The following is an 18,103-nucleotide window of genomic DNA, read 5'->3' as shown; positions in this document are numbered from 1 at the left end:
TTAAAAACACAATTTAGCCTTTATAAATTGTAAGAGGCTAAATAGACAGGTTTAAAATGTATTCCTAGTTACATCAAGGTCAAATATATCACCAAAAAGTCAGTATCTTATTATAAGATATTTCTGTTCCAGTCCTTATTTTAAATAATCAAGGCTGATATAATTTTAGTGGAACTATGGACACTAAGAAGATTCTGGTTTAGTTTATTAGACTGGAGTTGTAATTGTGAAGTAGGTTTTGGGGTTTGTTTATTTTGGCATTTGTTTTATTTTTTGTGCCACTCCCCTCCCCATCTTATTGCTCTTTTCCCACCTTTGTTCCATGTTTACTGGTTTTGTTTTGGTGGTGGTCTTTCTTGGGACTTTGAGCAATCTTTCCTGTATCTTCTTTTTCTGTAGTCACTTATTAGAATTTAAAAGGACTTTTCCAGTGAATAAGGATTACTTTTAAGAATAATGCTGGGTTTATTATGAAACAGATCATGATTTAAGAGAATTTCAGAATTATTTGATTAAATTTTTAATTTATTTCATTGTTCCTCTGATCTCATTTCTCAAAATCCTTTATTCTTTAAAATACTTATTCTATTCTGTCCATCAAACTGTTTCACTTTCATTTTTATTTTCTTCCATCACTACTCTCCTTTTATTCCTCAACATATTCGTTCTTTAGTGATCCTCTTTATACCTGAGAACGGCAAATAAAAACATTGCATGTGAGTATTAAAGCAAGCTTTATATTCTGACACATTTGTGTTTAATATTCATCTGCTCAAGTGATATAAACATGGGTTGTAAGCCCATTTTTTATCGGTGGAAACATAAATTCTCTTAACTGAGAAGATCAATGAAAAACTTTAATTAGGAAAAGTGTAAAGAGAGATTTTCTGACTGATGTCCTGGAGAAGATATGGTCCAGTGTGAAGTGAAAAAAAGGTCTAATAAACACCAAGATGTTTGCTATGGTGTCTTCATCAAGCAGACAGGAAAACCAAATAGAACCATTGGGGTTTTATTTATGAAATAAGACAGAACAGCCCTTTATTACCCTCACTGGTTTGAGGTGCTTTATTACCACAGCCCAACTCAAAGTCATTGTTATAGAAACTACTGGTGTCACTGGACCAGATAAATGAAGAAATTATACTGGCAAAGGGTACCAATACTGGTGAAAGATTTGTTATACAACCACCCCTGCCTTTCTTTTGCTTTCCACCAGGGCTAGTCACAATCTAAAAAAAAATCTGTGTGAGTATGGAATTCATCAATTTGCAGTTGTCTTTCAAAGCCAGAAGTAATGTATTGACAACCTTTCACAGCATATTGTGATATAGAAAAATTACTTGGTGATTTTTCATGAAAACTGGAAATGTGCTTTGAGCACTTGATAATTATTTTATGGTTATTTCAGGCTTCATTCCAATAGAAATATGTGATGATAGATGAGAACATAATAATTTGAGTAAGCTACCAGATGCAGAAAGTAAGATCTGAGTCAAATTTCCTTTCCTGGCCATTTAGGTAATTTGGAAAATGAGGAATGGGCTGCAGTCCTTTATCTGGGAGCTATCAATTCCTCTGAGATTTAATTCTTCTGTAATATCTTTGTTTCTTCTGACCTGACCTCACCAGGAAAATAAAAATAAAACAAAAAAGCCACCTTCCCAGCAACCTGATGTTAACCATAAACTGCAGCACAATGTCAGGTAGCGTAACATGAAAGAAGATTCCATAGTTCAGTCTTTCAGAAAGCATTTGTGCTCAGAACTGATACCTTTGAAGCCAGGATTAGGAACTGTGCTATTTGAGGAGACTAATTGGCAAGAACACTCTATCTTATATTCAAGGTTAGAGTTAATCCCCAGGAAAGGACATATTCAGTAACAGAAAAAAAGAGGTTGGTCATAAAATGGACTATTGAATTACTTTCCTAACACTTGGTAAATTCACACTGCTTATACAACATGCACCCTTAAGCACTTAAGAGCCACGAAGATGATATCATGGTCCTTGCTTGCCAAATCTAACATAAATCAGGAAAAGCCCTGCAGGCTTTTCACAAAACCTCAGGAGAGAAGGAAGATGTAATAGAATTTTCCAGTCTTTACACCAGAGGCAGCAAGGAATTAATCTCATTGGCCTGAGGTACTGAGTGAACTTCATGGATGTTTGATGCATGGGAGAACTTCAGAACATGTGAAATGCAGGAAAGGTTCTTGTACGTTTAGTTGACACTGAATTTATACTGTTTTGGTCTCTCAATAGGGGCTGACATCAAGCCAATGCTTAGTAATTAAAATTGACTCAACATTAATAAGAAGAGCAGAACTCTGGGAGCTTAGTCATTTGGAACACCAAGAATGTTCTCTCCACCAGCTGTAGGCACACATACTACATAATTACTATCTTCCTGCCAATACAAGATTGTTTCATAGAATACATTTTCTAGCGCTGTGCGTAACCTGTTCTAAAAGCATGAGCAATGGTTCTTCTACGGCCTACAATAGTAGTTTTCTGTGTCAGCAATATAAATGTGCTTATATTGCCTTCTATCACCTTAAACAAATTTCTGCCCTTGAGTCTTACAAAGAAAACTTTCAAAGGCACAAAAGGTTGCCAGGAATGCAAGTCACTGAAGGTTACCACTGCATTCGACAAAACTTACCCCCTTGGTTACCCTCCTGGTACTCCTCTTCCTTTTGTTCTATCTTAATTCCTTTTTTAAAAATTTTCTTTTTTTAGCTCCCCTCCTCTGCCCCCGAATTTTCTCTCAGCTCTTGTCTCCCTTTGGTGATAATTAGTATCAAATACAGTCTGGCTAGTGACATGCAAAGTGATCACCAATTAAATGTCAAGATGTAATGTTTTGAAAACATCTTAATCAGCTCAGTTTTAAATATGAGATTTTAATATACATTGCAAGTTTTTGTAGGGCTTTTTTTCTCCTTCATCTATGAAGAAAGGAATTAGTAATACTTCAGAAGTGGGTTTTATATTCTTTAGAATTCACTGAGGAAGTCTGCCATTTTTGAAAACTAGCAAAACCCCCACCAATAATAAAGAAAAAATATTTTTTATTTTATTTTTATTCTTTTTACTGATGACTTACTAGCACATCACTTTTACAGAAGGTTCAGTAAAATACAAGAGGCAGATTTATTCTGGATATGAGGTAAAAGTGCCCTTTTGGCTGAATGTAGATCTACTCTTCAAGAAAATGAGGGATGACTTTTAGGTGATTTTTTACAGATGACAGGAATTATTAAAAAAATTTTCATTTTTTAATGTAACTTTTTATTAAACCTCCTTTTAATCTAGAAAAATGTATAAGTAGAAACTAGTTTCTATTTGCTATGGAATTTGAAGTACTTGGTATTTCTTCTGACAAAACATTAGAAATACAGGCTCATAAGAGCCTGAAATGTTCTCTTTTTTTATTATAACTTAGTGAAGAAAGGAAGGAGGAACCTTCAATTTGTTTTGTTTGGTTTTAGAAAAAAAGAGAAACAGAAGAAAATATTTTTCTAATTAGAGCTCACAAATTTATCATATGAGGAAACAAAACATGATATTCCATTCTGGACAAGACAACCAAAATGAGGGTGATTATACAATCCATTATAGAAGCTTATGTTGTCATTATGCTCCAGGGCGATTTATCCCATTTGGTAGAACATAGACCTCACCACTCAGGATGCACTTGATTCACTTGCTTACACTTGGTATTCAACGTCATTTGAGTTGCAACACCTGTCCTGCTTACTGCATGATACAGTTCTTTCAAGGCTAGTTCGAGAAGCGGCTCTTTAATCTGTACTGGAATAAGTATCATGGATGACAGAAACATTTAAATTAAATTAACCAGCTTGAAATGCAAACCTATTTGTCAGTGACCAGACTGTATTTTAGGGAATTTAATGCTATTTGCAGTATAGAATAATACATAATACCTGGTCTGCTCTTTCTGCAATTGGTAGGAAACCAGAACATAGGACAAGAGACAATTTATTTCCTAAGAACAAAAAGAAAAGGACCTAAACAATTTCTCCAAATTTGTGGAAAATTTTTATTTTTGTCAGTGGGAAATAGTTTATGATTGAATGAAAGTACTGCTTAGATGGAATTAAACCTCAAAAGTAAGATGGCTTCACAGGTGTCAGTACTTGAACAACTATTCAATGTTATTTACTGTTCCTTTATAATCTAACCTATATGCAAAATTAAAAACCTTAAAAGCAACCTGATACGACATTTCTTCCTAAAAGTTACAAGGGAAAAAATGTGTGTATGTTTTGTTTTGTTTGTTTGTTGCTGGTTTTGTGGCGATTTTTCTTAACATGGTATCAAGCAGAAGTCAATCTTTCAAATAAGTCCCCAGGTTTTGAAATAAATTTTTGGTTCTTAACTTAGTGTACGCAAATTTTTGATGGGAAATAAAGACTAAAAATGTATATGGTAATAATAATAACCAGGATGCACATTCCTTTCCGACTATTGGAAGGATGGAAAATGTAGCAAGAATAAACTCTCTTGTAAGTTGAAGTGTTAACGTTATCTGCTTAGGCATGACTTATGTGGAAATGTGGATTTTCTGCTTTTAACTCTTAAATAAAGTATTATGGTAAGGTTTTGCATTTGGAATGATACTATCATCAATTTATTTTGAACCAGAACAGATGGACTGGAATGGTGTTAATCTGAACCTGTCTTTTAAATTGCAACACTGATTGGTATTTCAGCACTAGACTGATTAGTACAAAGAGAATATCAGAGAGAAATAGACAGAGAAATCTTAAAAGAACAGTGAAGAAACTAAAATTCTCTCAATATTATATAAGATATGATTTTTATTACATCCATTATTATCTTTAATTAATATAAGACGGGAAAATATATCAGAGGATAACTTTTTTCCTAGTGTTTCAATCATATACTAAAATGAGTAATTAGTTGTACAGAGCAAGCTTTGACAGACAGTTTGCTTCATATCCTAGAATGATAATATCATCAATATGTCAATAAAATGAAATTATTGTGATGATCATTAACCAAGGTACAAAAATAGTTTTTTGTACCTCTGACTATGATCACATTCCAGCTACAGACTCCGCATTTTTGACAGGAATATAGGACATATGGTGAATATACTTTATACATAACTCATTTTTTAAACTTCTCAATCACATAACAACACAGAATTTCTCCAGTTCCTGAGGTATTTTCTAGTATTTTAGCTATCTTATTTGGATTAGGCTATAACGTATGCTCAGTAGAAAGAGTAATAAAATGAGTACATGTAATGAAAGCTCAAATCTCAGCTTGTCTTTAACTGTGGAAAGCAAGATGTGTTAATTTCCCCACAGCCCTCAGTTGTACTGACTTCTATTATGACCTGCACATTTGGACATCAACTGGTTTGGCAGCAAGGGCATGTACACCTTGCCTAAGCACAGGCATCAGGTGTCACCTGAGATTGTGCTCAGGCATTGAATAGGTAGGTCTGTAATGCCCGAAGTCTCTCAGAGATCCTGTGTTACTTATCCAGGATCATGTGAAAGCAGCATAAGTGATGGTAGATGTGTTCAGGCATCTGAAATGAGACACTGACTAACAGGGAGGCTGATATCACTTCCATGAAAGACAATGACTCTATATTAATGTAAAGAGAAGTTGAAACTTCTACAAAGACAAAATCACTAATTTTTTTTCCCACCAAGAAAGTGTTGGCTTTCCATAAAGCAGGAAAGACGAGAGAGGCTGGAATAAAGGCATCAGCTACCTATGTGCTTCTATAACTAATTGGAATGTCTCTGCTATCTAATAAAACGCATCCAAGTTAAATCCAGTTATCCTATGATTTTTTTCTGGTAGGTTTTATTAAAATAGGATATGTAGAAGGAAACACAAAATATATTAGAAAAATGCTGAAGTGCAGCAAGCTGTCTGACAAGAGACTCAAACTAACCAGACCCTCTAAAAGCTTGCTTGAAAAGAGCTTGCAAACTCCCTGCCATTTGTCCATAAGGCTCAGAAAGAAAAGCAGCCTTGAAAGCTGCCAACTTCTTGTATTTATGATCAGAGAAAGCTTTTTCATTGGAGGGTAAGTCTGTGTGAAGGACAAGTTATATCATGTCAGTTTGGATTTTTTCCTGGATTTTTTCTTTAATAAGAATATCTGATTTAATTAACATCCTTAAATAAGAATATGGAAAGGAGGTTATGAATTTTACTCCTGTTTTTAAGATCACATTTTGAGTGGTCATCCCCATAAATAAATTCTCGTCTTATTATTTGACTAAATCACTTTTCCCTTCCTCAAAATGAGCTGCTTTCTACAGGTCTGATGAGGATAAGCAATTAGATTGTAATAGCTCTAATGAAACTATTAGCTGCAATATCAGAACACACCTTCTGTAACTAGCACGGAGGAAATGGAAGAAATCAATTATAATTGCTACCTTCCTAAATATTCTTTACTTGTCCCCAGACATCCAGTGTTTAGGATGCAAATCTGTAGGAAGATGAAGTTTCTCAGTTTAGTACTTACAGAACTACATGTTTTGTAGCATACATTTTAAACTTAGTATGCATTTAGTGTTTTATTTACATGTGCATCCTATGTAACATGTTGTGAATGCAAAAATAAAAAAAAAGAAAATAAAGGGGGGGGGGATTCCATATATTTACTGACTAAATGGAATGGATTAATGGAATGTAATAGTTTATAATTAAGTTCTAAACGTCACATCAGGAGGTCCTGGCTTCATTTGGCACTACATCCCACATCCCTCCTGATTTGGAATGAAATGGGAGACCAGCAGCTGTATGTCTGACTTGCCAGAGGGTCACTGTACTACTCTGGCAGAAAAGTCTTCTCCATCCCTTAGCATGTGGTGAGTGAACCCTTCAGTCTATTTTAGAACTATACTATACTGTACATAAAAACAATGGGCAAGAAAATAAACTTCCCTTTGGACTGCTGTATCACTGGGACCACCACAAGGATCATAGCTGTATTGACCCGTGAGTGTTTAAAGCTTTCCCAGTCATCCCAGAACTTGCAGGATGATGGACTGTTTGTCTGCTACTGGTTCTACTGTCTCACTTGAGGGGTTCTCCTCTGAAAGAAGGCAGGAGCCAGGACTGTCCTCTGCTCAAGCTGACTCTGAGGGACTCTGATACTGATTCTCCAGTTCACTCACCTGGGCTCAAAACAGTTGCACGGCTTCTGCATGGTCCCTTTTGACTTCTCTCTGAGCACTTTCTGCCTCTTCTGTCATGGCTTTCAGTGTGCGCTCTGCATCTTCCAGTTGTGTTTGAAGACAGGTGATGGCTTGGACAGCAGACTTTCACCTGTCTGCAAATCTCATCAGTTGCCCTTCAGGTCAGTATTTTCAGCTTAAACCTTTTCTGCCCAGTGCATCTGCTCACAGAGGCAAGAGTTTTCTCCAGTCAGTCTGGTGTTTTCATCCTTCATCTCCACAAGCTGCACCTTTAAGTCCTCACACCTTTGGCTGAGGGTGCTCACACAACAGGAGCCTTTGCTGCATGCAGCCAGCTGGGAATGAAGTTCCTTAGCCACCTTCTGTGAGATATCATTCTGCTGGGCCTGGGCCAGCAAAGCTCTGGCAGGCTCTCTCCTTTCTCCATTCCTCTGCTGAGGAAATGACTCCATGCACAGTTCCTCAGTGGAGGTTTGGATGGGCAGTGGCACTGGAGTATTGATCAGGTGCTCGTGATGCTAGTAGCCAAAACAGTGGTGTGTTGTCAATGCTCTTTCAGCTATCCATACAAAGCACAGCACTGTGAGGGCTGATATGGGGAAAGTTAACGCCATCCCAGCCAGACCCAATACAGCTGTACATGATCTGTCCTAGCCCCCCTGTACACAAAGGAGAGGTGCAATGTGTTCCAGAACATAAAGGTGCAATGTAAAGATGTCTTCTAAGACATACACACTAGGACTTGACTGACAGTGACCTTGCCTATACAAGTGGGTTTTATGCCAGAAGAAACCAGACCAACCATCTGAAAGCTGCAAGGTTGCAACAAAATTGTGCAAATTCAGCTAATAAAGAGTTTTCAAGTGCACCTGCACAGGGGTTTGTATGTACAAATGTTCAAAAGCGAAAGCTAACAGATGATCTACTGACCTGTCAGGCTCACCTCTGTGCCTGGGAAGATCATGAAACAGATCCTCCTAGAAGCTCCACTAAAGCACATGGAGGACAGCAAGGTGATTTGAGACAGCTAGCATGGCTTCACCAAGGGCAAATCTTGCCTGACCAACCCAGTGGTCTTCAATGATGGAGTAAGTACAGCAGTGGACAAAGGAAGAGCCATGGATGTCATCTATCTGGACCTCTGTATGACCTTTGATACAGTCCCTCCCAACACCCTTCTCTCCAAATTGCAGAGAAATGAGTTTGATGGATGAATTGTTCAGGGGATGAGGAACTGGCTGGGTGTTTGCATCCAGGGGGTAGTGGTAAACGATTCAATATCCAGATGGAGATCAGTGGTGAATGGTGTCCCTCAGGTGTCTGCACTGGCATCAGTACTGTTTAATATCTTCATCAAAGACACAGACACTGGTATTTGAGTGCACCCTCAGCAAATCTGCAGGTGACACCAAGATGAGTGGTGCAGCTGACATGCCTGAGGGATGGGATGCCACCCAGAGGGACCTGTACAAGTTTGAGAAGTGGGCCCAGGTGAACATCATGAGGTTCAACAAGGCAAAGTATAAATTCCTGCACATGGCTTAGGGCAACCCCTGGTATCAGTACAGGCTGGAGGGGTGAAGGGATTGAGAACAGCCCTGCAGAGAAGGACCTGGGGGTATTGGTGGGTGAAAAGCTGGATACAAGCTGGCAATGTGTGCTCATAGCCCAGAAAGCCAACTGCACCCTGGGCTGCATCAAAAGAAGCATGGCCAGTAAGTCGAGGGAAGTGAATCTGTCCATCCACTCTGCTGACACCCCACCTGGAGGGCTGCATCCAGCTCTGGAGTCCTCAGGACAGGAAAGACCAGGGCCTGGTGGAGTGAGTCCAGAGGAACACCACAAAAATGATCAGAGGGCTGGAGCACCTCTCTTATGAAGAAAGGTTGAGAGAGCTGGGGTTGTTCAGCATGGAGAAGAGAAGGCTCTGGAAAGACCTTTATTGTGGCCTTTCGATAATTAAATGGGTCTTATAAGAAAGATGGGGACAGACATTTTAGTAGTACCTGTTGCAATAAGACAAAGGGTAATGTGTGTAAACTAAAAGAGGATAAATTGTGACTAGATATAAGGAAGACATATTTTAAGATGAGGATGGTGAAACACTGGAACAGGTTTCCCAAGGAGGTGGTAGATGCCCCATCCCTGGAAACATTCAAGACCAGGTTGGACATGGCTCTGAGTAACTTTATATCCTTGAAGATGTCCCTGCTCTTTGAAAGGGGGGGTTGGACTAGAAGCCGGGCTTTTTCTACAGAAATCCCTGGGATGTGAAGGAAAGAATAAATCTTTTTGTTTGTTTTCCCTCTCTTCCACGTGCAAGCTTTGCTTTTTCTTTATTTAACTGCCTTTATCTTGACTCACCAGTTTGTCTTCATCTTTGCTTCCCCCCTGTCCTGCTGAGGAGGGGAGTTGTTGTGTGGCTGAGTGCGCAGCTGGCATCTTTGCCCCTTTTCTTCAAAGGTCCATCATCCTCACTGAAGTATTTCTCACTGAACACTGGGGTTTTTTGGCTCCCTACAACCCTACGTTGCTATTTCTGTAGGCCCTAGCTATCAGATAGTTTTGTCTGGATTTGTGGTTGTACATCAAGTTTCTTAAGACGGAAGGGACATCAGAAGACAACCTACACAATCACTAGTGAAGAACAATGATACCCACCACTTTTCTGACAGACTTGTTCCTTAGTCTGACTCAGTCTACCTATATTAATTCTAGCTTAGTGCAAATTAGCCATGCACCATTTCCATCTGCAAGGGAAGGAGATAATTCTAGGTTTATACGTCTTAGCAAGACCTACAAATATATGTGTCCACAGAATTCATTTGCAAATGGCTTATCACTAATACAATCTTCCTGAATTTCCATAAATTTAACTCCATGGAATTATGCACAAGAATAATGTGTACTCATGTACTCATTTATTCATGATTTTTTTTTGGAGAACTGAAGCTATACTGGAGTAATATACTGGAGAACTGGGGAAAATAGCCCTAGCTATCAGGTATCTGAGCAACCTGGTCTAGTTGAATACGTCTCTGCTTGTTGTGGGGGAGTTTGGACGGGATGACCTGTAAAGGTGCCTTCAAGCCCATACAATTCGATGATTCTAAGCACCATTTCTGGGAGCTGATGGTTGAGTTTCTACATTCACTGTCTTTCACTACAAAAAGGAGAAATATGTTTTGTATATGAAGAACTAGATCATCTGTGTTTAAAAAGATAGTATTTAAAAAAAAAATGCCTTGTACTCAAATTTCAGTGGCTAACACATGCCATGTAATTACTGAATTACTTAAAATTTCCCTATTATATTATCCTGACGTGTATTGAAAACCTAACCATTAAGGTCATTGTTAATTACCCGTATGCTAGAAGTTGCAAATTATCTTTTTGATCTGTCAGTCGGACATTTATTTTTAAAGAAATAAGTTATAGAAAAATACTTTTTCACCAAACGTTCTGATAAGATGGGAGAAGTCAAGAAAAATATAGGTCAAGCTAAATATATGCTGAAAATCACTAGGGGATGTTGCTTCTAGTCATTTATATCGAAAGCTCTGTTCAAGTTGAGTACTAGAATTCTCTGGGAAGGTGTTTCAACTCAGGCTAGTAGACAAAGAAAATTAATCTTTTGTGACAGTTTGTTTGCTAACAATTAATACTTTTTTTTTTTACTATCTTCAGCATCTTCTTTCCTGTATAAACTCTAAATATATTTCACAAAGAATAGAAGTCATTAAGTAAAAAGCTGTATGCAAAACTTGAGGTCAGAGAAAATGCCTCCTGCCTTGAAGGAAAAAAGAATTTTACATATGCAATGATTCCATGATTTAAAAAACTGCGTTCTGAATGAAGCTTTTGAGAAAATGCTTTTTAATATATTATAAAACTAAGACTCTTTTTGAAAGAGGTCAAATTTCTGTTAGCCAAAAACGTCAATTTCTTTGAACATCTCTTCCTGTTGTGCATACTCTACTGTTTTCTTCTCTCCTCTATGTAAACATACACAAATAATGAAATAACAACCAAATCAGTGTACAGGCTTTTTTTTTCTTCATTAACAGAGCTATATTCAAGTTTGTCTAATTTCTAAAAGCATTCTATGAATTAACTATTTAAGGTATTAAATTCTGTTTATATTAATAAGTATATTCTGTTATAACATAAATTAACTTAAAGAGGTGTTTTCAGCTCTTGATGTGAGACAGCTAATTCCCAGTATCTGTATACTTTACCACGGAGCAAAAGAAAGCCTACTCAGTTGATTTGTTTTGTTTATTTAATGCTCACACACTTACTAAACAGAACGTCCAAGAAAAAAAATGAAAACTACTTCTTTAAAGTACTCAACTGTACTTACTGAAAGACTGGTACTTGCTTTTGGCAATAGTATTTATTTGGCCATACAAGACTAAGCAAATAAGAACACTTCTAAGACACTTCCCCAGAGACACTATTCTTACATTCAGTATTTAAGCAGATCCTGCAATAGCAGTAGGTAATAGTTACTCCTATCACACAGCTGAAAAAAATAAAGTCCCAGGCAGGCAGGCATGTCTTGTCTTTCCAAAGTGAAAATTGTGGCTGGCAAATTGCTTCTACTGCCTTTCAGTCTGTAGTGTTATGACATACAGTGAATGAAATAGTTGTAGAAGAAATATTACCAAATAATTCCAGATTTATAGTGGGACAAACTGAATGATGAGCCTAGAAAGTTCTTTTTTGGATCTTATTTTTTATATTTCTTTTATGAATAAAGACTAAGATTCTCAAAGGAATTAATAATTGCTCCAGGCTTTGCTTTTCAAAAAGTATCTTGAGAATCTGAAAGAGGCCAGTTATTGAAATTAATTCTGTTTTGATCCACCTCATGATGTGTGCCACTAGTCATTGCTGACAGGCTGGGTGTTGGTGCGGGGCTTAGCATTTTAGAAAATAGGACAGTGTTCAGATTAAGGTCCCAATGTGACAGATATCAAACGTTCTTGAAAATTTAAGTGCTCTGCAACAATATTAATTACTAAGGTAGAATGACCATTTCTACTGGAATGAGAAATGTTTCCTCGATGTAATTACATTGTCCTGCACACTAAAACCATTTTTTAAATGTTGTGAATTGGAGTAGTAAAAAATAAAACCATCCTGTGGATCACGCAGAATTAAGACTTTGACTCTGAAATAAGGCACTGTTCTTAGAAACCCAAGTGTATCCCCCCCCAGAAGTACTGAGCCTCCTTAAGTCAGGCTCATTTCCATAGAAGTTGTTAGTTTCTTGTGAGGTGCTTAGGACCTTGAAGGATTGGGCTTTTGAGAGATGCTTTAGAGGTAAATTATGCTCTTTAACCTTTATTTTCTCAGCCCACACTTGTTTACACCTCATCGCTAAGTGACCTTACATGGTAATGACTGCTGAATGGAGTAGACATCTGCAACTTTAGAAAGTAATCACAGCTTCTGCTTTAGTGCCTCCCTGCTGCTTTCAACAATTTATGAACAATAGCTGATGATGAATAAATAATTAATTCAGCTGAAAGAAAAAGAAATCCCTAAATAGATTTCATACGGTTAGAAAAAGAAAAATGTTACAAGAAGTACAGAAGGAAGGGAAGTCTTCCTACCCTATTTAAATACTATAGTTTCCCACTTCTGTGTGAAAGATGACAAGAAAGCCATTGGAAAATCATGTCATCCTAACTTCTTTCAACAGATATAGTAAGTTTTTCTGCTGCTTGGTCCCTTCTCCCTCAGTCAAAATTACATCTATCCCTATCTTGGGCTAACTATTAGTCTGAATTAACTTCTGTTAGTTCTCGGTTTTTACCTTAATGTTTTATTGTGAATTCTTTTTCTTGATGTTTCTTGGGGACAACACAACAGTGTTTAAGGAAAGAGTTTAGCTGTGACTGTTTATCTGCTATAAACCATCTAAATGACCTTCAGTTTTAAAAAAGATCCTGCATAGATGTGACCTTATTTCAATTTAAAGTACTTGCAAAATTCCTGTTTATTTATATTAAAAACATTTTAAATGACCCACTGAAAGAAACACAGAGTAATTTGTCTCCTTTCAGTCATATAGTAGCTGAAGAGCAAATTTTATTCTTTGGATAGCTGTGATGAGAATGACCAAAAAAAAAAACAAACCCACCACAGTAGGCCTAATTCAGCAGAGCTGATAACAGCTGCTACATGCAAGAGACTTGGGCCAGAAGTCACTTCAAAGAAATGAGAAATTATATTTACGGCACTGGGCAGTACACCCTGATTTTCATTAACACTAGGACCATTTCATGACATGTATACAATATATAAGAAAGCGCAAGTGAAAATTGTTCCCATTTAAAAGGCTTTTTTTCTGCAAAAAAGCAGACATATAATAACATCTCTTTTCCTACCCTAAATATAATTTTATTTGTTAGTCTGAGAGAGACGATATTTGGCTAGGCGGGCAAGCAGTCTGACTTAGAAGGACATTTCTTATGGATTACAAAGGAGTAAAATCCATACTCTTCAACATATTGCCCAAAGGATGTTATGAGCAGACATATATTTGCTGGATGAGAGATGATAAGTAAAACAGCAGAAAAATGCAGTGTTTTAATTCATACTGTTAGCAAAATATTAGAATGAAATCAATGTTAAAAGTGAGAATAATTAAATATAAATTGTTTATGAATTGTGAAAGAGACCACATCATATAAGTGAGATTTTGTCATTGTTGGTTCATCTAGTATAATGTAAAAACTCAGATATGTTGAATTAAAATAAGATAGAAATGAGCAACATGTAGATAGATATTTTTTTTTTTTACAATTATCACACATCTGAAGAAAAAAAGCTGATGGGCAAGTTATTCATCCATATTTTGGATGTAATTATAGTTATTTATTAAATGTTTTTAAAAATATGAATGAGAATAAATGGCCTGAAAAATGCTTCTAGTTAGTCTCAAAGCTTTCCTGAAAATACTGTTGACCTTTTCTCTCAGCAGGTTTTGTTGCCATGAAAATGGTATCATTTCTAGAGCAAAAATTAAGAAACATTTTGTACTGCTCTTCAGTGCCTCCAGTGTTTCTACTTTTTCTCTCACTATAAAACGCTTACTCACTTCTTCCTACTCTTCAATATCTAATCTTTCTTTCAAGTAATAACCACTACCATGCTACTTGCTACACCCCCTTGCCCCAAGAGCCTTTTCTTGGTTCTCCAAGCTGGCACAACTTTGTCTATCACATTAAAAGGCATAGGTGACATAGTAAGAGCACAAGGACAGAAACATAATTTCCTAGAATTAGGAGTTTAAAATTTGTGCCATCCTCCACTGGTGAAAATAAAGCAGTTACCTTCCAAATTAAGCCCTTTTAGTAGACTTAGAACAGATTCTGTAGGTTTCAAAGTGATTCTCTTTCTCTTAGTAACCGTTACTTTTCAGACTGGTGAACAGGCTTGCAATTTCTTTTCATCTAGTTTAGTGATAGCAACAAAACCTACTTTGTTATACAGAAAACTGTCTGAAAAAGGATGCTGTGCCTCCAACACATTCACCAGAGAAAAAAAATTGCCAACCTACTTTGTTGGAGAAACATAACAACGCATCCATAATTCCCTTTTCTTTAAGCTTACACTAAGTACTAACTTTTCTCTGACATCTGGAACTAATGCTCAGATCTCCCAGAATTCAAATCCTTCATAGTTACAGAAGGTGCCAATATCCATAATGAAGACACCTACTTAATATCTAATCAGCTTGAAGAGTAACAGTAAAACTATGTTTTTCATCAATGTTCCTAACTGGTTCTTCTAGTTATACATTTAAACATCCACTCACTACTAAAATAGCTATTTGAGGTGCATGTTTGCAGTGACACTCTGCCCAGAGGCTTACTTATTAAGAGAAAATCCTAAATTTTTTTCCACTGAAAATAGGAATAGATACCCTCTGAAATATCTGAATTCAAAAAAAGTTATTTTAAAAGCTAAATTAGCCCCCAAACCTGTCTTTGCCCTCTAAACCTCAGGTCACCAGAGATACTCTAGTGACACTATGCCTACTCTGTTTTGAGAAATAAATTCTCTTTCATCACTTCCCCCCAGCTATGCAGCAGGTTCAGCTCTTCTCTATTTATGCTTGCTTCCTTCATGGTTGTGTAGCATATTTGTTATCTTTTTCAATATATTTGTTATCAGTGGTAGTTGCCTTCAGATACATAATGTTCTTTTCACCTGTGTAAATTCAATGTCATCTTGAGGTCAAGTTGACACATACACAAATATATGTGTCAGAAGTGTAACTGAACTCTGAATCTACATTTAAAATTTCTCCAGAGTTCTGGGACAGACCCTGACAAATCATATTCAAAAGAAGATAGCTCCAAGCTCAGCAGTTTGTGCGCCAATTTAGATTCAGTTTTTGAGGTAGACGGGACACTATTCTTGAAATACCTATGAGGAAACTAGACCTGGATAGCTATTTTGAGTTAATGTGATTCAATGACTGCCTCTTCAAAATGTCACTTAAAGTATCTGCCCATTCATCTGAAGGCTGTTTAATGGAGAAAAAATACAAAAGGACTTAGACAAATATTTTGAAATTCAGCCCAAAGTCAGGCCTATATTTAGATTCTTAGCCATGTGGGACAAAATTTAAAAAAAAAAACAATCATTGAGTTTCTCAAGGAAATCAGTGTGACTTGCAGATAATCAGCAGCCTAAAATAGTTAAACCAGTTTTTAAGTGTCTTCAGTACCTCACCTTTATCAGTTTTGTATATTGCATTGCTGGTGAAGAGAAGATTTTATTAAAGACATGAGAATTCTGATTTATTTAACTTTTTATTTCATATTAACTCTTTGAAAAATAGTACTCTTTTTGTTGTTGTTAATTTGGGAATTTCTTTTGTATTTTTATGTTTCTCTTTTTATTGTCCATGAATATGTATTACAAGATTAAAGAAAATGAGTAAAATATTATCTCATACCCTGTCGCTTCTTATGTAGCCACTGACTTCCAAAGAGCCAGGGTTCCATCATGGAAGCCCAGCAATTTAGTTGGAAAATACAACCTGCTGGCAACTGCAGTTTCATCTGGGAGTAAAGCATCTCATTTCCCTTGGCAGTGGTCTGAGAAAATATTTCAAAAGAGTATTTGCTGACCTTGCAGGATAACTACTTTACTTTCTTTATATTTAAGGCTCTTAACAGAGCTCAAACTCTTTTCTCTCACCAGCTGGTTCTTATCTCTGTTTGCTCTAACATGCCTTTATCTATTTGGGGTTTTTATTTTTAAGGTGCCTATTTTTTTTACCCAGAATGCTTCTTCCATTCTGAGGAATTAATTCACTGTTCTTTTGCAGGTTGCTCTTAAAACAGTTTATTTACATAACCCATTAAGCAGTAGAATATAATTATAGGAATGTTAATGCTATATCTGCATCATATTATTGTCTTATTGTTTCTTTGTACTGCCCCACCAGTCCATCTAGACTGATCTTTTACTTCTCTTTCAAGTTTAAGGGAGATATTTTTAGCTAATGGTAGTTCACATAGAAACAGAGTTCTAAGATACATTAATTGTTCTAAATGTTATAATTATCCAAAAAAATAAATATTACTGAAAGCAGTAAAGGAGACTCACTTTCATTGTGTCAAAAAACGTTTGGTGTTTGGGGTTTTTTTGTTTGTTTCTTACTCAAGTTCACTAACTTACAGTAAATTCCTACTGATATATATAAAAAAACCAAACTGATAGTTTTCATATCAGTTCACAGACTGAGGTAAGTGCTAAACTGAAGACTCACTTTTAATCTGTCTTGTTATACAGCAGATAATCTAAAAATTGCCTTTTTTTTTGTTTGGTTACTTTGTTTTTCTTAGGGAGGACATGACCAATAGCTTCTATGATCTGATGGAACATACTCAGTTTTTCTGGCCTTTTAACACAAGCTACAGAAAGATTCAATGACATCTCATTCACATAAGAAAAGACTGAAATAAGTACTCATACTGTGTAGTGTATAGTGTATGAAAATTTCCATTCCTTGTGATTTTAACTTTCTGATGATTAACACATGACACCCTCTTTTTTCTTTTAAAAGAAAATCAGCACATTTTTTTGATTTGATAATGCACAGAACTTGCTTCTTAACATTTCTTCAAATCCAAGATTAGTATTAGGCTCAACAGATAAATGAGGATTGACTCAGGCTTTACATTTTGGACATTAAAGTTGAAATAATCCCTCTAAAGAATCCGATTTTCATGTTCATGACTATAAACACTACTGCAGGGGATTGGTAAACAATACCAGCCTCTACGCTTTTATTGTCTTCATGTTTCCTGCAGTAAAGCTTCATACTAACACTTTTTCAAGAAAGTTAAAAAGTACTTTAAACAAATTTCTCTGTTAGTGAGAAAGTACATGAGTAAGTAGCATTCGGGTTTTTACTCAGTGGACTGGTGGCATTACTTATAAGTGAAATACAGGTATTGTCTAATTGCTTCCAAAAAAGTATTCACATATCTAGAAGTAAGCCACACCATTATGTGTACTAGTTGTATGGACACCAACATGTGGAAAAAAAAAGTTGTTTTAACAAACTGGAAATATTTTTCAGAATTGTTTCAGTATCTAAGAAACAGGACTCCCCAGTCAATGAATTAGTAAACAGTCCTCAGAAATCTGGATTGAAAATCCCACAAACCACAAGTCATGCTAACACGTAATCTTTAAAAGTTAGTAAGTGTAAACACATGGAACTCCAAGAATGTGAAGAAATGCATTGTGGCTCCTCTTAGACTTTTCAGCAACAACTGTTCCCAGTCATAAGCAGAGTATTAGGTATACAGGCAGACAAATGATGACATCAAAATTGGTTCTTT

Source organism: Falco peregrinus, chromosome 3, assembly GCF_023634155.1.
Source record: "Falco peregrinus isolate bFalPer1 chromosome 3, bFalPer1.pri, whole genome shotgun sequence".
Classification (NCBI taxonomy): Eukaryota; Metazoa; Chordata; class Aves; order Falconiformes; family Falconidae; genus Falco; species Falco peregrinus.
Note: the sequence above shows the minus strand (reverse complement) of the source record.